General features: G+C 37.5%; 1 long non-coding RNA gene across 1 annotated transcript in view; it reads right to left on the reverse strand.

The window, feature by feature from the left end:
• The window catches only part of LOC311432666, a 73322-nt gene that overhangs the window by 18255 nt on the left and 35358 nt on the right, over nt 1-19709 (reverse strand). Inside the window, exon 2 of the long non-coding RNA XR_014690231.1 lies at nt 3932-4054. This is a non-coding gene — a long non-coding RNA (uncharacterized lncRNA). The remainder of the gene's footprint in view (nt 1-3931; nt 4055-19709) is intronic.

Raw genomic sequence — 19709 nt, forward strand, 5'->3', positions numbered from 1 at the left:
ATAGTATTGGATGGTAACCAGATAAATACTAAAATCAATTTTATACAAACATGTTTATCTTTTCAATACCTGGCAGTAGACATATGTTAAATAGAAAGCAGCTGACAAGTTTTCTGAAGCAAATACAGTCTCATACAACAACAACAAAAGACTTGAAATGGTAATATAGATCAAAGAACTATCTACTCTAAATGGCTAAGTTTTAGTATTAACTACACCATAAAACAGTGTACAAAGCAATGTAAAGGCTACACAAAGGACAGCATTTGTGAACTTGTTTTTCAATTCATTACCTATTTAGAAAAACATAGGTTTTTGTCAGCTGTTTTTATTATCAACAATAAATTGAAGACACATTCCATTTTCTTCGGAAGAAGAAAAGCCCAAAGAATTTGATGGGCTTTCACATTACACCTACCAAGGCAATAAAATAAAATAAAATAAAATAAAATAAAATAAAATAAAATAAAATAAAATAAAATAAAATAAAATAAAATAAAATAAAATAAAATAAAATAAAATAAAAATCACACATTTGTGTATTACATGCACAATCCAAAAGGCCGCTAAAAAAAAAAAAAAAAAGTAACAATGTTACCAATTTGGCATTTGTAGAAGCACTGAAATTTCATATGCTGGCCAAGGGGATATGATCATCTTCTCTATATTACTCATCACATCAGCAGTAACTACAGGCTTTGATAATTATTCCTGTGAATTTCCATTTTTGCCCAAGCTAGCATCATGCTGACAAGGGAAGCAACCTGCCAGTGTGTTTTTGCTGAGCACTCTTTTTCCCTAGCTGTCACCCCAAACGTCCAACCCGCTGCACATCTGACGCAGGGCTGCAGTCCTCACTTGACTGAGTGACGCCTGGGGACACAGTGCAGGTGTAACGTGCCCTGAGCTCTGCCCAGGTGTTTCAGTGGGCTGGGACAAGCCCAGTGCTACTGGGAGCTGCCATGGGTCTGCGTGCCTCTCCGGTGAGGAAAAGCACGGAGGCTGAGTCTACCCTGAGGAATGGGGTGGGTGGGGTGCTTCTTTTATCAGAGCTAAATGACCCAATAAAACATTATTGCTGTTGTTCTTCTGATTACATACAAATATTTCTGGAAGAAAGGATTCCCATTCAGTATCAAAAAGACTTAGATATATTGCTGGAGGAAAAAATGCATGCTTAATAATAAATGCAGATATTTATTTATTTATTTATTTATCTAATGGACATTTGATTACCAATGCAGGAATCCTTACACTTAAAATAATAATGGTGATTTAAATATTTATACACATATATATCGCATATATGTTGCATTTCTGTTTTACACTGCCATACAAAATCTATATATAAAATACACATTTTCCAACAAACCAAACAAGAAATATTTTTTTTCTTTCAAGTAACCTAGGTGAAGAGCATGCTGTATTTAATGTCTGAAGGTTATAACCACAGACGAAAACCAAACACAGCACGATGCTAAAATATTTCACCCCTGGCGTGCCTGATCTGTTCCCAACAGCACAGGGCTGAAATTTGAGCCTCCTGTGAATGCTGAGAGGCCCGCGTCTGCTGCCTCAAGTGTGGCCTGGGGATCGTCTCTCTGCGCTCTCATGAAGTGCCCACAGCATGCAGCCAGGCTGAGCACATACAGTGGGGCTGTGAAGCCTAGTTAACCACAGCACGCTGCCTACAACCACGCCTCAACAGGGAATCCTGCAGACAGGCAAACTGGCTGGGACAAAACAACAGCTTTGCTTGTTTAACTAGTTCCATTCTGTTTAGAATGAAAAGTAAAGTTTACTCTGAGATTGGAAAGCCTAATCTCCTCTTCCTGTATTTTCTCAGTCCTGTTGTACTTTCTAGTTTTAGCCAGTTCTAGAAGCACTAAATAAGCGTGAGACACGCTAAAATAAGTCTGGAGACATTTTAGAAAGCCGGTACTAGGGTGGCTGGCCCCACCTCACTGCTCATGGCAGGCAGCTCACCGCTGTGAGTGTGAACCAGTTTCTCAAGCACGGTAGGCCACAACCCAGGTAGGCCACAACCCAGCATGCTAACTTACACCAAAATCGATGTCGGCTTCACTTAATGCACTCAACCATGAATTACAACGGCCAAATGCTGGCCTGATCTTGCTGACTCTGTGAGAAATCTGAGGGGGAAGAAATTTGTTCATGTTCTACTATCTTGTTCATCTGCTCTGATGGTGGAGGTTTCTCATTTTTTCCCACTGGGATTTTATTTTATTTTTTATTTTTATTTTTATTTAATTTTATTTTATTTTGCTGATGGGCATCACCATTCTCCACCCTGTACGTATGTGTGAATTGTGTTTCATTCAGGGCTCTTGCTGCAGCATGCACCATACTAATGCCTAGCTGTATAGGATGGAGGTTTAACGGAATGGGGAAATGAGGAAGAAAGAAAAAAAAAAAAAAAAAAAAAAAAGAGAGAGAAAGAGTAGTAACAGCTTTTAAAAACTATTCTTGATGTAAGGGAAAGCACACCATACCCGCAGGATAAACGAGAGACTTGAAAGAAGGAAAGAAAGAAGGGAAGGAAGGAAGGAAGGAAGGAAGGAAGGAAGGAAGGAAGGAAGGAAGGAAGGAAGGAAGGACGGAAGGACGGACGGACAGTTCATGTGTTGTGATTGGAAACAAGGCTAATAAGGAGACAGGCAGCACCCTAGCTCTGAGCTGTACCTTAGACAGATCAGGCAGTCCTCCATTTCCATGGCCACCAGCCCTATTGGCAAAATTTTTAGAGCTCTTGAATACATGAATGCCAACCTAAAATGCTAACTGAAGTGGATTATTTTAGCACTGCAACAGTTGACCAAAAGCATTTTTGTAGGTCTTAAAAAGAAACCATGCACTGAACACATTACTTGATATCTCAGCATGAGAGTCAGCATATAGCCAAACAAAACCACATTTCCCTACAAGTCTCTTAAAAATTACTGCCCATTAACTGTTCGTTTTCTTAGCCTGAAGTTGAAACCACAGCACTGCAAACACTGCTGTTAACAAATGCTACTTGAGGTTTTGACTGAAACCTCACTCAGATGCGAGATTTGTTGGACATTCTCAGAGAATCAGCTGTGAGTCCAAGCCCTCACAACAAGCCCAGGCAATAGTAGAGTGCAAACATTGCACTACAGGAGCTGTGAAGTCACAGGTGCTCCTCCTGTGTGCCATTTCTGCAGGGGGACCTGGGGCTGCCCCCCACCAGGGGCATCCCAGGTTGGCCCCACTACCCCTTGGGCAGGACCCACTCCTGGGATGCTGTGTGGTGGAACCATCACTGCTGAGCAGTGTGCAAGGAGAAGGATTCACCGTGTTCTGCAGCTTGAAAATAAGGAAGCTCTTCTATTCATGGCCTCCTGGCTTCAACAGGATCGGAAGATCAGTTTTTGTCCTTGGGAATATGGAGGATTTTTAAGATAAAAATGGACAAAACTGCTTAGTTTACTTAAAAATGATCAAACAAAGGTGAAATTTAATGTATTATTCTTTTTCTATTCTTTTTTAGACATTTAGTCCAGGCCTAATATGAAATTTCATAGACCTTATGTTAGAGAATAAACCACGCTGTGTATATGATATAGCTTCATAAAAGCTTAAGTGAAAAGTAATACATGAATATTCATAATTTATATGGGGATAGAAGTATAAGAAATTCCTGAGTAATATAAAAGGGCAGTGCTATTTATTATTCTAAATTTTTGTAGCTCAAAAACATTTTATTTTTGGTTTAATTTCAAAAGAATGCCAGAATGTGTAAAAACTTGTTTTTCTTTGAATATGCCAGTAGTGAAAGCAAAATGAAATTAAAGTTTCCTCACCTTGAGTTTCTATTTGAATGTGAAAGCTAGCCTGACTGTTTAACAATCTAAAAGAGAAGAAAGAGCTACAGCTCACAGATACTTGCCTGATGATTTATCCACTACTCAGGTAGTTACTTCTCAGTGGCACCTGCAGCATCAGTTCAGTAAAGGTGAATATTCACACAAGAAGTGTGACTGAAGCAAGTTCATACAGGTACACAGGTACACTAAAGAACAACAGATATCAAAAAGTTAGTATTTACAACAATGGTTTCCACTGAAGCAGGCTTATTTTATTAGCTGAATGCAGAATGGCCTGGTGAATTTCTGAGTTAGTGGGTGATTTTCTAGTAATTTTGCATAAGAATAATTTTTCTAACTTTCCTAGAGCTTTAATACATACTTGACATGCAATTTTATTTTATTTTGTATTCAATAGAAGGAGTGATTACTACACAGGAGGGAATCATAGAATCACAGAATGGCTGAGGTTGGAAGGGACCTATGAAGATCATCTAGTCCAAACCCCTGCCGAGCAGAATCACGTAGAGCACGTTGTGCAGGATGGCATCCAGGTGGGTTTTGAATATCTACAGAGGAGACTCCACAACCTCTCTGGGAAACCTGTTCCAGTGCTCTGACACACTCACTATAAAGAAGTGCCCTCTCATATTCAAACAGAATTTCCTGTGCTTCAGTTTGTGCCCATCGTCTCTCATCCTGTTGCTGAGCACAACCAAGAAGAGACCATCTCCGTTCTCTTGACACACTCCCCTCAGCTATTTATAAAGTCATAGAATGGCTTGGATTGGAAGTGACCTTAAAGATCATCAAGTTCCAACCCCCCTGCCATAGGCAGGGATGCCACCCACTACATCAGGTTGGGCAAGGCTCCATCCAGGCTGGCCTTGAACACCTTCAGGGATGGGGCATCCATAACCTCTCTTGGCAACCTGTTCCAGTGCTTTACTACCCTTACAGTGAAGAATTTCCCCCTAATGTCTAGTCTAAATCTGTCCCTTTTTAGTTTAAGACCATCCCCTCTTGTGCCGTCATTATCTGTGCAAGTAAAGAGTCCTTTTCCATCCTTTTTATAAGACACCTTTAAGTATTGAAAGGCTGCAATGAGGTCTCCCCAGAGCCTTCTTTTATCCAGGCTGAACATATAGATAGGGAAGAATCAAAGTATTTTATTCTTGACAATTTTTGTAACATTGGTGTTTCCTCAGTGTTCTTGCAGAACTTAATTATACAAGAGCTGAAGCATTAATAAGTATGATGGTGGAAGTTGGGCTTGAATTTCTCTAAATTGTACAGCCACAAATTCATTAAATTGAGATATTACATTGGTGTAAACAAGAGAAGAAAGAGGCTAATAATCTCCAAAATGGAAAACACATAACCAATTAATTCCATATTATTATAATTCTTATGGCATGTATAAGATAGACAGAGGAGCTCAGGGATTTGCCCGAGGCCACAGATAGAGCTGGAAGTGAATCAAGGATTAAAACAGAGGAGAAACTGATTATCATTCAACTCATTTTTTCATGTAGAGTATCCAGTAAAGACCATACATAGCTTGATCAGATACATGAGACTGCCTGACCCTTTTTCTTATTTAATAAAACCTGTCTAAAATAATGGCATTTTAAAAATACATATATGTGTATGTTATAAATGATTATTTCATTTTACGGTCTTCGATAAGTGTAGCTGCTAAATAGGTCAGGTGCAGATCCTTCCCTGTCAGCACAATAATTATTGTACATATTGTTCTTAAAACTGATGCTATCAAGAAAGAATGTGTCACTGAGTTTCATCTTTTACATGAAAGAAAGAAAAAATAACAAATCATATAAATGATTAAACCACACCAGAATGAACAATGGAGAAACATTACATTGAAGAGGGAGCCTTAGTATCTACTGTTACCATATGTATATATATACATATATACATATATATATATATGAGAGATATAGGCATGCACATACACACAGTGTGGATGCAAGAGTAAGGATTTTATCGCCTGCAACATCAGGATAATAAACTCTATAATGTGGTTCTAGCTGTATAAAGACAGATCAAAGATTCAACCCAGGTGTGGCTCCTGAGTTTCATTGCTCAGGGCTAATTATTCACAAAAAGTCCCCGCCTTAGAAAGTTGTCTAGCAGGTTTATCTTTTGGCCTGTAGACATTTTAGAGAAGACACTACCTAAGCTCAGCTATTTTGTATGACACACTGCAGCACCCAAAACCATTTCACCAGTTTTATGAGATATTTGACCAACTGCAGTTATATGTGAATGTAGTTTTATCTCCCAGAAGCAGACAGGAGTTTCCAAGACCTTAGCTTACATTGACCTCTATTTAAGCCCAATTGCAGTGAACAGGCAAAAAGCACAATATTGTAGGCACTGCTGAAACTTTTAACTTTATGAAGAGCAAACTTACTAAAAACATTTTTTTGTGAACATGACCACAATATGTGAAACGTTGCAGTACTTACAACAATATAAGGTAATTCATTTATGAATGCACCAACTATCACCATAGCTTAAAAACTATGTCTTTTAGAGACCTTTTTTGAAAGAGAGAATTACCTTTATTTGTTCATGAGTCACCAACCACAAGAAGTCTGTCAAAAAAAACAAACAAACAAACAAAAAAAACCACCTCTGTCATGGGCAGCAACTTAAAGCAGAAGTATCAGGGACAATCCTGTTTCTTGTTACAGTGCTCTGAATCAATTCAACATTTTCTTCTGGATTTTTTTTTTTTTAATTGTACAGCTGAACCGTTCAGGATCTTCACTCAATTGTTTGAGCAAGAACTTGGTAGAAAACATTAACATTATTTCTCAATAGTAGCAGCCCATTTATGAAAATAGTTTTCAATAATAAATTTTAATAGAGTATTTTTTCTAACAGTAGAGATTATGGGGATACTGGTTCTGCCTGCCTCTGCTCTCATTTGAAATACCGACATTTTTCTCTTCTCTGCTCTGGTGTTTGTATATCTACTTGTTAGAAATCACTTCACAGTACTGGAAAGTACCAGCATCTGTCACATGGAGTTTTCAAAAGATAAAAAAGCTAACCAGACATTTTGAATGAATATTTGAATTTAGCAATACAATATGAAATTCTGAGTGAAAATTCTCTTGGAAGATAATACAATTTCAGTCTGACTCAGGAACGAGTAATGATTTCACACAAGAGGACATCTGAAGAGCTTTTCATCCTCAAATGGTATTGCGAACATCAACAAATCAATTAAATATGTGTTTAAGGAAGGTGTCATTGTGCCTGTTTCATGATGCAGATACTTTATTACAGGAAAGAGAAATATATATGAGCAATTATGTGAGCTCTTATTAGGATCAGGAAGGCTGGACTTTTAATGCTGTGTTTAGTCCACTAAACTACACCTGCCATAAAATATTGTGTCTGGTTATTAAGGGCTATCCCTACACAGAGACAGGTTGACTGGGTCACTGGACAGGATGCTCTGGTATGGCTACAGGCCACCAAAGACTGGCTTCCTCTTTAGGCAGGGAAGTATCCTCTCTTCCTCAGTAAAAACAATATTTAGCCACTTAACTTTATTAGGTGGTTATAACACCCATGAATAGGAAAACAGAAACTGTTTCTGTGTCTTGTGGCTTCACAAGATTATTCAGCCTTTTGGGAAGATAGAATCTGTGCTGGAATACCAATGCACTTAATACTTTTGATACCAATAAGAAAGCTTTGTATGATTATATATATATATAATATATATATAATATATATATAATATATATATAATATATATTTATATATATAAATATATATATATTATATATATATATTATAATATAATATATATATATATATATATATTTTTTTTTTTCTCAAGAGGGTAAAGATAAAGTTCAAATAAAATAAGTAACATTTTTTTTAGCTAATTCTGATTCCAGGTGTGATTTTCCCCTTTGGTCAGCTTGTGCATGATCTTGGCTATTTGTACCAGATTATAAAATCACAAAGAACTCTTCCTGCCTTTTCAGCAATGAATTAATTTCTTCCTCAATTTCCAAAGCTTGAGATCCATGCACTATGCAATTGGGAAAATATTATATTACTACCTTTTGGATGGCACTATCCATAATTTTTTAGAAGACCAGTGTATCTTTATGTTATTTTTTTCAGTTCAACAATAAAGTAATTCAAATAATAATAACCCTGTTAATTTTCAGGTTTTATGTACATATAGTTATGTACAATAACAGTTTTTATGTACATGCTTTCCTCATTATGCTACAGATGGATTTTCTACAAGAGTTTTCTTGTAATCCTAAAGAAAACAGTAAGTTCAGAAAGATTCTTCATCATTTTGTCAAAACAGATGTTTAAAGTGACATCAGCTTGAAGAAGAAAGGAGTTCTGGAATCTGAGGGACAGATACATGAGAGTGGCTTGAACCATCAGACTAAGGGTTCATCTGATCAGAGTCTTGGCATAGATAGAGAAATAACATTATCTGAAATAAATAAGAACTTTAAATACTTTAAATACTTGATTTTCGTATCATTTACTTGATTTTAAGTATTTGGGTTTTGCACGTGATGTAAGATTTCTGAATGATGCGATGCTTAAGATGGTTTTAACGAGAGGGATTAGGAGGTCTCTTACCAACTGGACTGTTAATATAGATTTTGATGACAACCTGCAATCTCCATTAGTTAAAAAACAAAGTGTTATGAGACTTCATATGGATGGTGGTCTGAAAATTAATCATGGACTATTAGCTATTCTATATTAATTATTAGCTCTTTTCTGCTCAGTAAAACCAAGTCACTGAAAAATATACATGTATAGAAGTAATATCTGTCACTTGATGTCCTACCTTTAGTGATACTTTTTTTTTTTTTTTTTTTTTTTTTCAAGTATCTAGTAGTAAAAGGCTAGATTAATCTGTATCATATGTTAAGCAAGGTGGTTAGATATAACTTTCCTGACCTTGGGCTCTAATACATGTGGACTATAATAAATTGTATGGCTGGTAACTCCATTTGGATGGGTGTGGATTAAGTAAATGCTAAATAAGTAGTGTTTATAATAGCCTCTACATTATTTAGTGTAAATAACTCTAAATAAACAGCATATAAAGCAGCAAAACAAGATGACACAATTTGCTACTGTTGTTGTACACAGCACATAAATCACTCCTTCCTCTGCGAAAAGGGAAAGCAGAGAGAGGAAGAGGTTGCAGAGAACTTCTCAGGGACACAATGCCTCCTGAGGGTACCCTAAGGTGAGCTAGAGCACACTGCCATGCCTGGCTCAGAGATATGACCTGAAATGTCTGTTAAACTAGTATGGAAATAGGAACAAGGAGAAGATTTCATGTGAAAAGATTGGAACAAGCATAGTTCACAGATGCATACATGAAATTAGAGATAGAAGATCAGAATGGGAGAAATACTGTAGACTAAAGTCTTCAACTGCAACTAGAAATTTCCAGTTTTCTTTTAAAGTTGTGTGTTTCAGAAGGGAGAGGAGGTAAAAAAAAAAGGACTTCAGAAAGAGAAACTGTGGGCTATATTAACACACAGTGTTTTCAGGAATTTTGGAAGTATTTAAGGAGTTAAAGCTGGTAAATGAGAACCAGAAAGTTAATGTTTTCATGAGCTTCTGCAGATGACACACCTTATTTTAACTGATTATTATTCAAACCATGAACTATGAAGATAATTGCTTTCCTGGCCAAATGACAAAGGAATTCTTATTTCCAGTATATGCACTGTTGAATGCCGAAGGCATTGTACATGCTAAGGCTAATGCTTTGCTGTATAATAGACACCTACTGATTAGTAGTTCTCAAGCTTAATTTGGTTATGGTATGATAAATTAGGGAGTGTCTTTCTAAGTAAAACTGACATAATGCCCCCCTTCACTCCCCCCCCCAACTGAAACTAGAATAAATTTGTGCTTCCGATACAGCAGCTCCAGAAAAGTTAATTACATTAAAATTAAAACATTTTTTTGTATTCAAATATTTGGAATTATAAAAAAAATAAAAAAATATATGATTCTATTCTTCTCGTGCTTCAGTACTGTGCCTAATTGTTTTCCAAAGTCACATTAAGCAACATGACTACCAGGCTCACGTGTGGCTCCTTTGTCTATATGTTTCCTCAGGGGAAATTACATTTTTTTCTTTACATTTTACTAGTGCTTTTATTTGTCAGAAGCCAAAGAAGAATGCCTTTAATGATTGGACTTCTGAATGGGATACTCGCTTTTCTCTAGTTTGAACCCTAGCAAAGGAAAGGAAATTCAATATATTTACCTGGGGGAGGTTTCCAAGAACATTGATGCTGGAGTGTCACTGTAAAGTGACTGTATTGATGGAATCTCACCAGTAGCTGAGGGTAAGAGAGCTTAATATCTCCTGCTGAAATGAGGCTGGGCTCTTTGTTTTGGGAAGCATTCATAAAAGAGAAAGGGCAAAGTGTTTTTACATCTCCTGGGTCTTGGACCTAAATGTGACTGCCTAGCAATCAGCCAAGACATGAAAGAACATGCAGCTGGCAGTTTAGTTTATCAGGATATGTATGTATTTCTTATTCTTGATAAAGATTGATGAGTTTTTAATGCTTGTGTAAAGTATACCTGTTTGACCCAAATCAAGCTTCCCCTTGTAAATATGATTTACAACAGGTTGACCATGAGCCAGCAGTGTGTCCTGGTGGCTAAGAAAGCCAACGGGATTCCAGCGTGCATAAAAAGGAGCATGGCCAGCAGGTCAAGGGAGGTGATCCCCCCCCTCTACTCTGCCCTGGTCAGGCCTCACCTGGAGTACTGTGTCCAGTTCTGGGCTCCCTGATACAAAAAAGACAGGGATCTCGTGGAAAGAGTCCAATGGAGGGCCGCAAAGATGATACAGGACCTGGAGCATCTACCCTATGAGGTAAGGCTGAAAGACCTGGGTCTGTTCAGCCTTGAGAAAAGAAGAATGATGGGGGATCTTATCAATGTTTATAAATACCTGAAGTATGGGAGACAGAGGGATTTGGCCAACCTCTTTTCAATGGTTTGTGTGGACAGAACAAGGGGCAATGGCCACAAAATGAATCATAGGAAGTTCTGTGCCAACATGAAAAAGAACTTCACAGTGAGGGTGACAGAGCACTGGAACAGGCTGCCTAGGGAGGCTGTTGAGTCTCTTTCTCTGGAGATATTCAAGACCTGTCTGGATGCCTACCTGTGCAACCTGCTCTAGGGAACCTGCTTTGGCAGGGGGGTTGGACCCGATGATCTCTGGAGGTCCATTCCAACCTCTACAATTCTGTGATTGACACAGCCTTTGACTTTGAGGCTGTGAGAAAAAACAAGAGTTTGGGAACTGAATCCAGCTTAATCTAGTGGGACTGGGCAGTCACATATCCATACATCTACATTGGACAGGAACCTGGACGCTGTAGGTAACCACAGTAAGACCCTGAGGTCTGCTCAGATGAGCAGATGCTGAGGAGCCTCATGGACACCAGAGGACCATGCACAGTGACATGCAAAGTTTTGTGATTACCCTCATCCATCAGTTACCCCTGGACAAGGCTAAACAATTTGATGTGTAGCAATCTGTCTAGAGTACACTGGAGTACTTTCTTAATTAGTATGTGCATGTAGTGTTGTTTACTATCTGTCAGCTCTATTGCAATGGATCAGCCCAGGAAAGACAGTATGACTCCATGGCTAGATTCATGATCCCCTGCCTGGTTTCTGCATCACTTCAGAAAAGAACTATCCCAGTTTTCCCCTTCTGTCACACTCTCTTGCCTTCCTATATCTCAACCTTTCCCATCTTCTGCTGTCTACCTACCCAGAGGTTTATCAGGTGAAGTCTGCAGTCCTTCCTGTGAAAGGCATGGGTAGCAGAAAGTGCTTTTTATTTCCTTTCCTTCTGCTGGTGTTCTGGAGGTACCCTAAGTTCTGAATAAACGTTTCTAAAGCATAAGGACAAGGAGTCAAATTACTACTAAAAATATGCAAAATATGCCAAAACAAATTATGAAACATGCAAAAAATATTTGTGCAGGCAAATAAGGGGCTTTATAGGCATCAAAGCAGTAGGAGGGAGAAACTTTACACCATCCTCTGTGACATCATTGCACTGTGGTGTGCATGTGGGAGTACTTACCAAAGATCAAAGGTCATATTTCAACAGAGGAAAAGAATAATGTATTCATGCACACGTTTATTATTCCCACTTAACTAGGAGATAAACATAACAGTTATTTATACATTTTATGGATTCTGTCTTTATATTTGCAAGTCACAGTGAGAACCCATAGACATTACCTGACAGACTCCGCCTCAAATTTAATATCCCAAGAGAATTGTAAGGCTCGTATTATGGGAAGAAGGTGACTATTAAGTGTTCTTACCATTGGAACATTGCTGGCCTAATATTATAAGAATATCAAAATAAAATGGAGTCAGTACTTAAATAAGTGATATTTTTTTATGGAGGTTATAAATCATATTTTTAATAGCATGTACTTCTATAGGTATTTCAGCTTGGCTTCTCTAGATGACAAGTATTGTCTTGAGGAAGATATCATAGAATCATAGAATATCCCAAGTTGGAAGGAATCTACAGTGGTCGTCGAGCCCAATTCCTGGGTCCCCAGAGGACCACCCAAAAAATCAGACCCTCTGAGAGCATTGTCCATACACTTCTTGAACACTGACATGCCCAGTTCTGTGACCACTGCCCTGAGGAGCCTGTTCCAGTGCCCAACCACCCTCTTGGTGAAGAATCTTTTCCTGATATCCAGTTTGAACTGCCCCCATCGCAGCTTCAAGCCGTTTCATCAGGTCCTATGCAAAGACATGAAAGAGTTATTTGAATGTCATTAATTGTTTTCACAGAATCACAGAATCACAGAATCACAGAACTGTAGGGGTTGGAAGGGATCTCGAAAGATCATCGGGTCCAACCCCCCTGCCAAAGCAGGTTCCTCAGAACAGGCTGCCCAGGTAGGCGTCCAGACAGGCCTTGAATATCTCCAGAGAATGAGACTCCACAACCTCCCTAGGCAGCCTGTTCCAATGCTCTGTCACCCTCACCGTGAAGAAGAAATTCACGGTAAGTTATTAAAAGAGTGAATGAAAAAGAAGAGTGAAAGAGATATGTGCCAAAATGATAAATTCATTAAAAGTAGAACCTTTTTCTAGTCACAGAAATACAAAACAGTTGATGTGGGAAGGGACTTCACGTGACTGCCTAGTCCAACAAGGCTCAAGCAGGGTCACCTAGAGCAGGTTGCCCAGGACCTAGTATTATGTTAGTTGTTTTACTTTATCAAGAAAACATAACTTCATGCTGCTATTGGATCTATTATCTATTTGAGTTAACTTTCTGTACAATTGGAAGTTATAGGTGGATTTTAGGAAAGATGTATCACCTACCCTATCAAAGTACACAGCAAATACCATCTGTCATTCATTTTGGATAAATATTTTATCTATGAAAGTACCTCTACACATGCCTGGAAAATTATTCAGATTTACACTCAGCAGTAAGACAAAGACTCTACCGATGACTTTCTAAAATTGCCATGTGGCTAACGGCCATAGGACATATGTAATGAAGCTTGAGTAGCTGAGAGCTGGAAGAACTCAAGATTTTACTGTACATCCCAGGTGTCCAACCTCCCATTTTGGGCACAGCTGGTGTGCATGTCCACCAGCAAGCTAACCCAAAGTCCCTGCTGGCTTGCTTCCATCCCAGTCATCACACTGATTTAAGACCATTTCTTCCTCCTTCACTTTTGAGCCCAAAGCTAATAGAAATTAAAGAATTACAGTGATTTAAATATTTGTTACTGGTTGAATAAGGAAAGGAATGATTGCAACAAAGAGGAACAACAAGAACAATATATTATTTCAAACAAATAAGATTGTGAAGAAAACAAAACAAAAAAAAAAAACACAAAAAAAAAAACACACACACACACAACAAAAAACCTTTGCAACTCTATTGCACCTTGAAACCAAAGCTTTCATAGTTGGAGAGTCCTGAGTTGAATTATCTGAGTTGGATAAATTTATTGTCCTTGACAAACATAAAAAGGAAAGAGAAATCAAAACAAGGTCACATTTGACATTCAGACAAACATCTCAGAAAGTGTCTACTACTTTTTTATCATTACTGCTTTATTCATGTCACAAATAATTGCACAGTACTTCCAAAAGACCAAATTCTCACTTCTAAACATTCTCCTTGGGTTGTGAATATATGATACCTGAAATACCCATAATCTGTCATAGAAATAATTGCTGATTCTAGTTGTTTAAAATATTCTGCACCTAGGCTACAAAATAATGAATCATTCCTGATAGAAGTGAATAACTGTTTTGCTTTATGTATCAGAATGTTCCACAAAGTTGATTTAGCACAAGGACAATGTATTGTTTAAAATTAAAACCAAAACAATTAAAGAACTCCAAACTACTTATAAGTACATCTGTGTGATGCCATGCAGCATGTGCATTGATGCCTGCTCTACGTGTGTTCATGGGCACATAATACCACCATGAAGAAACTCTAAGGTGTTGAAACAGCATAGCTTCTTTTCAGTTACTTAATCTGAACGCAATGTGCCACTGCTGCATTTAACACTGGTAGTTCAGCACTAGTCTGTGGATTTCTGTTCTGCTGCACAGTAAGGACTCCCCTTATATTATGCATATATTATATTATTTAGGTATTTCTGCAAGTTCCCTGGTTGTGTATACAATTACATTTCAAGCAGATTTATATTGAATAATATGTAAAATAGATTTTGTGTAAAGCATCTGGAATAAGTGCAAAATACAGTTAATTCTAGATCTTGGTCTAATCAAAGTTGTTTGCAAACACCAGGTTTTAGAAGTGAGATCATAACCCCAGACAATCTTTCTTTTTTTTTTTGTACCCTTTCCTTTCTCCTTCATTGCAGGTAGGATGGAAAGTGGAAGGAATAGCAGAAAAGAAATTTCCTGTTACCCTCCATGGGCAGGCTCAGCATACTCTCTTGTGCTTTGAGCTGGCACCCTGAAAGTCCAACTCTACCAGTCAGTGCCCTTGCCAGAGGTGCCTTGGAGAAGGCCCAGCAGGGACTCAAGTAAAGGTACCCTTTTTTCTCACCCCACAAATTGTACCAGACCCACACAGCTTTAAGTATATGTGTGAGAGAACTGAAGGAGCTCAAGGTGGAGAGTGCAGGGGTTTTCTACAAGCGCCTTGCCCCATTGCTGGACAAGGCAGGCCCACAGGTGAGCTGCCACAGCAGCAATGGCTCCTTTTCTTTTTCCATTTACCAGGGTTTTTGGGTACACAGAAACTACCACAGCAACACCATCCTGCTTTTTGGTAGAGCAGCCCTAGCACGTGAATTGCATTCATATTACAAAAACTACATGTTTGGCCATCCCTGATACAGAAACCCAAAGGGCAGGGATGGAGTTTCCAAAATGGATAGCACTGTGGACTGTGGGTAAGAAGTAATCCAGGAAGGAGATGCTGGCTATAACCATACCATCACATCAGTTCCTTGATGCTGACTTTTAAAATGTTTTCCTTGATGACTCAATTAATGCTTCACTTCCCTGTCAAACCCTCATCAGGGCTTCTCTCTCTAGCACTCTCTGAAAAGTAAGTTTTAATGAAGACTGCCATATACAACACAGCCAAATTATTTGGCTTGAGTTAATCTTGAAACAATATTTTAATAAGTCAAATCAGCAAAGGGTTGAAGGCAGGACTAGGAACCAATTGACCTGCATCTATTTCTGGGCTCTTCCAGCAGAATCTGCAACCTTGGGAAAATCACTTCACAGCTCTGTACTTTCATTCCCTGTAGAACTGGATACAGATATTTCTATCCTGTGAGATACTTCAAGGAAATTTCAGATGAAGGATGCTACATATGAACTGAGACACAAAACAGCAATTAATCTCATATCGAGATTAATGGCTGCCCATCAATAAGTATAACAGCATGACCATGTGAAGAAGATCCAGTAATGCTTGTCTTTAGGATTACTTTCACTCTCCTTTCATGAACAATGTATTAACCTGGCATTTTTAACAATTTTTTCTTTGTTCAAAACAGTTACCATTTTTACTTTGTCTACTTAGGTATAAAAGTGAAACAAACAAATGTGATCTGCTGATAATTAATTTGGGGTCTGGGAATACAAGTGAGAAAGCATGCAAGATTTCTTGATGTTTATCACCAGTTGGCTCTCTTCTTCCTTTCCAATAAAACCAGCTGTAGTATGTGTGCATCTCACTGTGCCTGAACACTGTTTCACTTGCTTATAATGTTCTACCCCTATCTGCCCCTCCTATATATACATTTATTATATAAATACCTATGAGTTAGTGACTTTTCTGTGATCTACCCATGAGCTTAATAGTAAGCTGTTCAAGTTCAAAAGTAACTTAATGATACCAGAAACAACAACAGAATTCTCCCCAAACAAGAAAACAAACATTTAGTGATTGACCTTGATGTGGTGGAAAGGCTTGTATATTTCCATGGTCCTACAGCTTCTCCAGCATCTGTGATGGTCCCTGCTTGGGTGATCTGTAATCACCCAAGCTAGACAGATAGGGTCCAGAGAAAGGGACACCACTTTTGCATATAAAAACAACAGGAAACTCAGATAAGCTATGGAAAGAACGTAAAGAACAAGGTTGTCTCATAAGTATGTATGACCTTGACCATGCAAAAGTCGTGTTTTGAGCATTTTTGTGCCTTCAAATTAGAAGGCTGTCCCATATGCTTCCAAGTTTTCTGAGAGATATCGTGGCTGGGAAAAGTTTGCAAAATTACCCTGTTAACTGTGGAGAGACTGGAAAGCATAACATGAGGAGAGATTTTAGAGGGTGTGATGTATTGATGTGAGCAGTTATTGACCATAATAACACCAGAAGAATAATTAAAAGTATGCTGTCCCCAGAGAAAGAGATGAAATAAACATTGCACCAGTGAACACAGAACAAACATCTAAAATAATCTTGCAATTAAAGTAACACCCATGAATGGAACAGAAAAGGTGTAAAAATCTGCTATGTGGAATGAAAATTGTCATGGTATAAGTCATGGCATGGGAATGAGATTAATTGCTATTGCTATGTTTAAAGATAATTTATGAGAGACATTGTTTTCTTAAAAATACATTCACAAACATATCTGGTGTTGCTTATCAAGAAGACTGGCCCAAGGGAAGCTGTGTAAACTGGATTATTATCTGTAAGTCAATAATACAATTTCTTTAAGATTTATCTTTTTTCCCTCAACCATTCATTTAAATTTATTTTAATAATTTGTTTTAATATATTTTTTTTTAATTTTCTGTTTGTATTTATATTAGTAACTTCAGTGAGTTCTCTCCTCTGATTTTTTTAAAATCATTACTTTAATTCATCCTACTTTAAAAGAGTCTACCACCTTTCCATGTAAGAAACAAATACGAGCTCGTTGCCAATCAAAAGACTGTTTATTAAACTTTTTTCTTGATATTAATATTGAAAATTTGTTTACTTTTTCTGTTTGTTTGTTTGTTTGTTTTGTTTTGTTTTGTTTTGTTTTTTCTTTGCAGTGTTATTTTTGAAGGGTATTACTATTATGTTTTTTCCAAATTTGCACAAACAGTATTTATCTGGGAATCAGGTTTTATTCACAACTGAAGAAATGTTAAAAACAAACAAACAAACAAAACAAACAAAAAATCACCACACAGCTATTTTTAATATATGTCCTAAATATTTATATGTGTACATACATTCAGAATTATTTTTGTCCATTGAAGATATGACAGAAAAATACCAAAGTGCTTTCATTTAACATTAAATTGCTCAGTAATAGCGGAATATATATATATATATATATTTTTTTTTTTTTTTTGACAAAAAATAGTAGCATTATCTAAAATAGTTTTTGAAACTGACTATACTGTTGCTTATTCTATAGTAACATTCTATTTCTTTAGAGTTATATTTATTTAGCACACAAAGAAGAAAAGCTTACTTAGGACACCATGTTATCTAACACCATATATTTGGAACATGAAAACTTACTTGCTTTTTTCTTTCATTATATGTGGAATATTGTAAGTAAAAAATGTACCATATAGTATATATTGTATCAAACAAACCAAATATTAGTATGTGGAATTTGATTTTTGTACTGTTAAGATCTGTGAGAAATTTATGTATATACATATGTATATATATTTCAGGCAGTGCATTCTTTTCTCTACAAACATGAAATATTGTCCCTCTTTCTGTGAAGGACACATTTATTCTCATAATGCTGGTAATACTACAATGGTAATAATCAAAAGCTCCTTGATCTCAGTACTACCCTCAATCTTCTTTCCTTGTGGCAATGAGCTTGAAATCCACAGAAATCATTTAGCTGGTCTCTTTTGTCATCTCAGTTTTGTGCTCAAAACAGTTTGCTGCCCCTTAAATGCTGATGAATTTTTCTATCTGCTCCATGTCTACCAAGCCACAGTGAACATTACCAAACTCTTGGCCTTCTGTTTGCCTAACAGTACAAAAAAGGACTGTACAGGTAAAATATCCTACCTCACAGTGCAAACACTTCCTTGCAGTATTCTTCATCCACTGAGTTAGTCCTATAGTTTCTTCTGCAGATCTTTTTGCTATTCCTTTAAAGGTCTTCTGATCATTACTGATATCCTCCATAAATGTGACATGATCTGTCTGGTCCTTAATTGCTATCCCATATTTCACTACAGAGACTGATTTTTTTACTGTTTCTGATATATCAGTGACTAACATATTTTCTTGGGGTATTTATTGTGACATTATCTTTCTTACCATTAGAAAAGCTGGAAAGGAATCCTGGAATTCAGGTGTTAAACCTTAGTGGCTTGTGGGGAAAAGGGCTAGGCAATTGCTCTCCTTTTAAGACATCATCAACTGGAGCAACAATACGAGATGCTCCAAGCAAAAGGCAAGGATCAGCCACTTGAGCCTAACCAACTTCTGGAAATGTTGATGCCCTTCCTCTGGCACCCACACAAAACTGCTGCTGGCAGTAGTGCCTCCACCAGCACTATGATTACTTGGCAGCCTACTGACCTAGACAGTTTCCTGTTTTGCCTAAGCCTAAAGCCATCCCTGGATCCCAATTCCCTGTTTGGCAAACGACAGGAGGCACATATATGACAAAAGCTTAGTGGTATTACAGGCAGTCCTCGCGTCAGACTTTTAGGTGCCGACAGGTCTTTATTGATGGTAATGTAATGACGGAGGAATGCAGCTACTGTCAGGGCAGACAACAAGTGACGGAGGCTTTGGAGATCCCATGTAGACACATAAATTATCAAATATTCCCCTACAGCCTTTTCTGGTTGTAGCTGTAAGTAATTTGCCAATCTATCTAGGATGCAACTTCCTTTATCTAAAAGCATGAGTGCCCAGTACACCGATTTCAGAGTTAGTAAATGAAAACCAACAAAAATATGGCAAATAGTACCAATGGTGTGTAAATGTTTAAAAGTATGGACAAATAATAATCAACAGACAAAAGGAAGGGAGGACAGAAAATATTTTTTTTTTTCCTAAGGAATTCCAGATTTCTTGTGACCAGCAAAAAGAAATTTAACTGACACTTCTGATCAGTTCTCAAACACAGACTTCCTATATGTATATGTATATTAAACAACAACAACAACAACAACCCACACCTTGTCTTGTTCTCCTTCCTCTCACACTAGTAACCACCTAGTCTGAGCTTAGAAGCACCAGTGAATTTTAGTGTAATCCTTGCTCAGCTCTATCCTTCAGGGATCGTAGAAAAATCA

Source organism: Aythya ferina (assembly GCF_964211825.1).
Source record: "Aythya ferina genome assembly, chromosome: 2".
Lineage (NCBI taxonomy): Eukaryota > Metazoa > Chordata > Aves > Anseriformes > Anatidae > Aythya > Aythya ferina.